Source organism: Colobus angolensis, unplaced genomic scaffold, assembly GCF_000951035.1.
Source record: "Colobus angolensis palliatus isolate OR3802 unplaced genomic scaffold, Cang.pa_1.0 Scaffold16, whole genome shotgun sequence".
In the NCBI taxonomy this organism is placed as follows: domain Eukaryota; kingdom Metazoa; phylum Chordata; class Mammalia; order Primates; family Cercopithecidae; genus Colobus; species Colobus angolensis.
The window spans coordinates 17,008,586-17,014,760 of NW_012114710.1; positions in this window are offsets into that span (position 1 = coordinate 17,008,586).

Genomic DNA, 6,175 nt, shown 5'->3' on the forward strand with positions numbered 1-6,175 from the left:
AGATTCTGTCTCAAAAAGAAAAACATAAACAAAAACAAAGGAAAACTAAATGACAAAAAGATACATGCTGGCCACAGGAAAAGTTTAGCAAATAAATGAATAAGTAGATGAATGAAGGAAATCATCAAAATTGACTTCAAGCACAGAAATTTGAATGTCTCCCTTCTGTTCCTCATTCATCTTAGGAAAAGGGTCAACATGTCTTCTGTAAGTTCAAGGTAGTGGAACATTGGTCAAATTCTAAAAGAGGTAAGAAAGTGAGAGTAGGGAGTGGGATCTGGTGTATGGGAGGTAAAGAAATGTTACAAAATAATCAGCATGACAATGTTGTAGCTGTTGCTCTGCTATTCACCTAACTACAGTCTAATGAGTTATCAGGTATGACATCTGGGCTGTGAAGAATGACAGTGTTCTGGGAGAGACTGCCACCTATTGAATGACCATCACCACAACTGGAGAATTTTATCCAGGACACCCAGGATGACACAAGAGGGCAAAACCGCTTCAGAAATGGACCCACCATGAGAAACCCAATGACCTTGAGCCTAAAGCTGAATTCTTATCCAGACCATTCAGATGATAATAGCTCAGAAAGCCTTCTTTGTAAGATGTTGAATAATCTAGAAAAGGTCTTCCTGGCCTGAACAAAGAGGATGCTGTTGAATTCCATTACCTGTGCCATGTTGCAGTCCAGGTCATTTCCATACTACACTGCTACAACCAAAGCAGAGGTAAACCGAAACCTTTCAGGGGGGAAAAACCCAACAATCCCTGAGCCCCTATTATGTGCTTGACAAATGCATTCACTTCACCTTTATTCATTTCATAAATATTTACTGAGCAGTTACAATGTACAACCACTGTCCCACTTAATGGGGGAACAACACCGAACAAAGGCAGCAGTCCAGGTTCCTGCTGTCAAGGAGCTTACGTTGGGGAAGGAGGAGTAAGCGACAGAAAACAAAGAAGCACTTAGGTCATTTCAGACAGTAATAAATGCCATGAAAAAAAAAAAAAAAAACTGGAGGCTGGGCGCAGTGACTCACGCCTGTAATCCCAGCACTTTGGGAGGCCGAGGTGGGTGGATCATGAAGTCAGGAGTTCGAGACCAGCCTGGCCAACATGGTGACACCCCATCTCTACTAAAAATCCAAAAATTAGCTGAGTGTGGTGGCACGCACCTGTAATCCCAGCTACTCAGGAGGCTGAGGCAGGAAAATTACTTGAACCTGGGAAGCGGAGGTTGCAGTGAGCCGAGATGGTGCCCCTGCACTCCAGCCTGGGCAACAGAGGGAGACTCCATCTCAAAAAAAAAAAAAAAAGGAAAAGGGAAAAAGAAAAGAAAACTGGAAAATGGGATAAAAGTAGTCACAGAACTTAAACCTATTGTTTTCAAGAGCTAATATTATTCCTGGGCCGGGTGCAGTGGCTCACGCCTGTAATCCCAGCACTTTGGGAGGCTAAGGTGGGCGGATCATTTGAGGTCAGGAGTTCAAGACCAGCCTGGTCAACATGGCAAAATCCCATCTCTACTGAAAAATCCAAAAATTAGCCGGGTGTGGTAAGGCATGCTCATGGTCCCAGCTACTTGGGAGGCTGAGGCAGAAGAATCAGTTGAACCCAGGAAGTAGAGGTTGCTGTGAGCCAGGATCTCACCACCGTACTCTAGCCAGGGTGACAGAGTGAGACATCATCTCAAAAATAAATAAATAAATAAATAATAAAATAAATGAAATAAAAATAAAAATATTATTATTCCCATTTTACAGGCTCTGAGAGGTATTTAGCCCAAAGTCAGTTGAAGTGAACTGTGCCCAAGTGAGTGAATAATCCAGATAGCAAGGATTTAATTATCTGCCTTTTGGAACCCAAAACCCGTCTCTCGCCACCATATAAGGCTGCCCAGGAAGAGTAATATGGATAATCATTGCAGGATGTCTTGAATGGCATGCCATGTCAATGATCATCTCTATTTTGTTGTGAGATTATTGACAATACCCAAATCCCTCTAGCAGGGCATATTGATGAAAAGATACCTGTGTAGGTATTTACACGGATTTGCAGAATCTGATGGTCCTTGATCTTTAAGAGTACCCTTAACAGGGAAAAAACAAACAAAGACCCTTCAGCTCCTGCCATGTGCAGGAGTATTTTTGGCAGTCTTCTACTGTTCTTATAAATTTGAGACATTTAAAAAGTTATTTTGTTGGCCAGATCTCATCATGTTAGAGAATATGTGGACTTCCTTGTGCTTTCGCAGTAAACTGTCATTTCTACGGAGATGGGAAGAGGAGCTTTGGAGAATCCTTCGTGTGTGGTTCCTGCCAAGTCATCTGCAGGATGGGGAATATTGGATTACCACTATAGAGGAAGAGGCTACCCTTTGTGTTTGAGGTCGGGAGGATGTGGCCATCTCTGAATGGCTAAGGCAGGGTCTTCACATTGTCAGAGCCCCTCGGACAGCCCTTGGACAGCCTGTTGCTTACTTACTCCCCTAGGAAGCCGGAAGGGACATGTGTTTCCTTACCTCCTACTGCTTTCCTCCTCCAGGGACAGGCACAGGTTTTTAGGCTGCTAGTGAGCAGAGTGGCTGGAACCACTTCAATTCCAATTAAGTCTTGAAAACTTTACAGTAGTTCTCAACTACCAAAGATGACTATGCATCCTACAATTGGGTTTAAATCAGAAGGGGATTGCTCAGTTTGACAAGCCCAGCTGCCAGCTGAGTTAAAAAGCTGGCTCTTCTCAAGACTCAGAGTTAACAAGTAGGAAATACATTGGTAACACACAGGCCTTGAGTGCATTGTTGCATTATGAACAGCAGAGTGACCAGTACAGACCCAACCAATGCCTCTGAATTCCCACCTCCCATTTGTTACTTCTGCCAGCTACGTTCCTTCTGAAAAGCAAGACACTCTTTAATATGCTTTTATTGAATTTGAAAATGGTGACAGGCATTTTGAAGAAATAACCTGTCAGAAAATATAAAACAACCAAAGCAGATTCTAAAGTGCTTTTTAAAAGGCATGACCGACTGATAATGCCAATACCTCACTCTGCTAGCCTTCCCTGGATCATGCAGGGTTATGTTATCTATTTGAGTCATGCTGTTATCCTTGAGGAAACAGATCCATAAAATATTACTAAGGCAAAGTTGAGTTAGAGCCTGACTAAACACGGGGCTCCCCTGATAAGATCTTTCCTGTGCAAAGCTCAGTGGATTGTGCTTTTGCACAATTTCCCCTTCTCTGACCATATAAATCTTCAACCCCAGAACCGAGTGTTCCCTCTTGTTTTTACATAACCTGTCTACTTTCTTTATCATGGGGTTTTGCATCAGATACAGTAAGCAGTCTTGTAATGTCCATGCACACTTTTTTATTTTTTTTTTTAAATCTGGAGTCTCACTCTGTTGCCCAGGTTGGAGTGCAGTTGTGCGATCTCAGCTCACTGCAACCTCTGCCTCCCAGGTTCAGGCAATTCTCCTGCCTCACCCTCCCGAGCAGCTGGGATTATGGGTATCTGCCACCACACCCTGCTAATTTTTGCATTTTTAGTAGAGATGGGGTTTCACCATGTTGACCAGGCTGGTCTTGAACTCCTGAACTTTAGTGATCCACCTGCCTCAGCCTCCCAAAGTGCTGGGATTACAGGTGTGAGCCATCAAGCCCGGCATGAACATTTTCTTACAAGGTTCTCCAACTGTCCTGACACTCGTAATGTTTCCAAATAACTATAGCCTTTCTTCTGCCTCATTTTGTTAGCATTGTTCTTTTTCTTGAGATGGAGTCTTGTTCTGTCACCCAGGCTGGAGTGCAGTGGTGCAGTCTAGGCTCACTGCAACCTCCGCCTCCTGGGTTCAAGTGATTCTCCTGCCTCAGCCTACAGAGTAGCTGGGACTACAGGCGTGTACCACCGCACCTGGCTAATTTTTGTATTTTTAGTAGAGACAGGGTATCTCCATGTTAGCCAGGCTGGTCTCAAACTCCTGACTTCAGGTGATCTGCCCACTTCAGCCTCCCAAAGTGCTAGGGTTACAGGTGTGAACCACCACACGAGCATTGTTCTTTAAATGTGGATCTCTTAATAACTTGGGACCTGTTTATTTCAACAGTTTTTTTTTTTTTTTTTTTTTAGACAGGGTCTCACTCTGTTGCCCAGGCTGGGGTGCAGTGTCACAATCGGCTTGAGCCTTCCAGACTCAAGTGATCCTCCCACCTCAGCCTCTGGGGTAGCTGGGACCACCCCACTATGAGGGTTAATTTTTGTATTTTTTGTAGAGAAGGGGTTTTGCCATGTTGCCCAGTCAGGTCTCAAACTCTTGGACTCAAGCAATCTGGCTGCATTGGCCTCCCAAAGTGCTGGTATTACAGGCGCGAACCACCTCGTCCTGCCCTTAACATTAATATATTGATTATGGCAGTGATGATAAGCTTTCCCTGAGACATTTCATTTATTAGCCAGCATTTTGTGGAGAGCTTTCTTCTTGGTGGCAGGCAGTACTAAGCCAGTAGTAGTTCAAACACATGCGGTAAGTAGACCAGGTGAATAGCACTGGGGAAGGCACCATCTGAGGAAAGCCTTGGAGGCATGCCAGGTCAGGAGGAAGGCAAGCACTGTTTTGCATTTCAAGCAGAGGGAACCATTTGAGGAAGGTATTGGAGGCATGTCAATTTAGAAGAAATGCAAGCAGTGTAATTTGGTGTTGCAGGAGTGAAAGGTACATTGGTGGAATGGTGGGAAGTGATCTGGAAGACCTGAGACATAGTACATCAATAGGACAGCAGAATGCCGCTGTGCCTTTTATTTTAGCTATTTATTTTTGAGACAGGGTCTCGCTGTGTTGCCCAGGGTGGAGTGCAGTGGTTCTAACATGACTCACTGCAACCTCTGCCTCCCAGGTTCCAGTGATTCTCCTGCCTCAGCCCCACAAGTAGCTGGGACTACAGGTGCCTGCCACCATGCCCGGCTAATTTTTGTATTTTTTGGTAGAGGCAGGGTTTCACCATGTTGGGCAGGCTGGTCTCAAACTTCTGGCCTCAAGTCATCTGCTCGCCTTACCCTCCCAAAGTGCTGGGATTACAGGCGTGAGCCACCATGCCTGACCAAATTTTTAAAATTTTTTATAGAGACAGGGTGTCACCCTGTTGCCCAGGCTGGTCTAAAATTCCTGTGCTCAAACAATTCTCCCACTTTGGGCTTCCAAAGTGTTGGGATTACAGGTGTCAGCCACCAGACGCAAGTCCCCCTCCCTTTTATTACTAATCAAAAGTTCTATTAGGTTGCTCACTTACCCCGGAATTTTAGACCACACACATACACACCTCTTTTTACTTTTATTAAAACATAATATGCCCTGTTATCAGTAGAAATGGGATTATGGCACATGGGAAAACTGATATTTATATCTGGTACCTTTTCTGCAGACTTTATGTATTCATGTATTCATAAACTATGTATATCTTCACTTACACACTGTGGTTTAGAAGATTCTTTTTAAAATCATCTTTCTGGGCAGGCGCGGTGGCTCACGCCTGTAATCCCCAGCACTTTGGGAGGCCAAGGCAGGTGGATCACCTGAGGTCCGGAGTTCAAAACCAGCCTGGCCAACATGGTGAAACCTTGTTTCTATTAAAAATACAAAAATTAGTGGGTGTGGTGGTGCACGCCTGTAATCCCAGTCAATGGGGTGGCTAAGGCAGGAGAATCACTTGAACCCAGGAGGTAGAGGTTGCGGTAAGCCAAGATTGTGCCACTGCCAGCCTTGGAGACAGTGAGACTCTATCTCAAAAAAAAAAATCTCTTTCCATCTTAAGTAGTAAAATATCTAGAGCATAGGAATATGTATGTATATATCTGAGTTGATGCTTATATTCAGTATAAGCAGTTATATGGATTTGGGGAAATTCTGATAAATTTTTGAAAAATTAGATGTGCAATGAAATTGGCATTTAATTTGGTGTTAGAGACACCAAAATAAAATAGTTTGCAAAAGTTGTTCATTGTTCAAATTCCCAGTGTGAAAAGCTGAGTTTATGTGCCAGCCCCTTGCACAGTGGTGGTTTTTTAAATAATTCTCCTCGAACTGATGCCCTTGGCTCTCCATCTGTCAATACATTACCATCTGAATTTCTTTTCTTTTTTTTTTTTTTATTGAGACGGAGTCTCCCTCTGT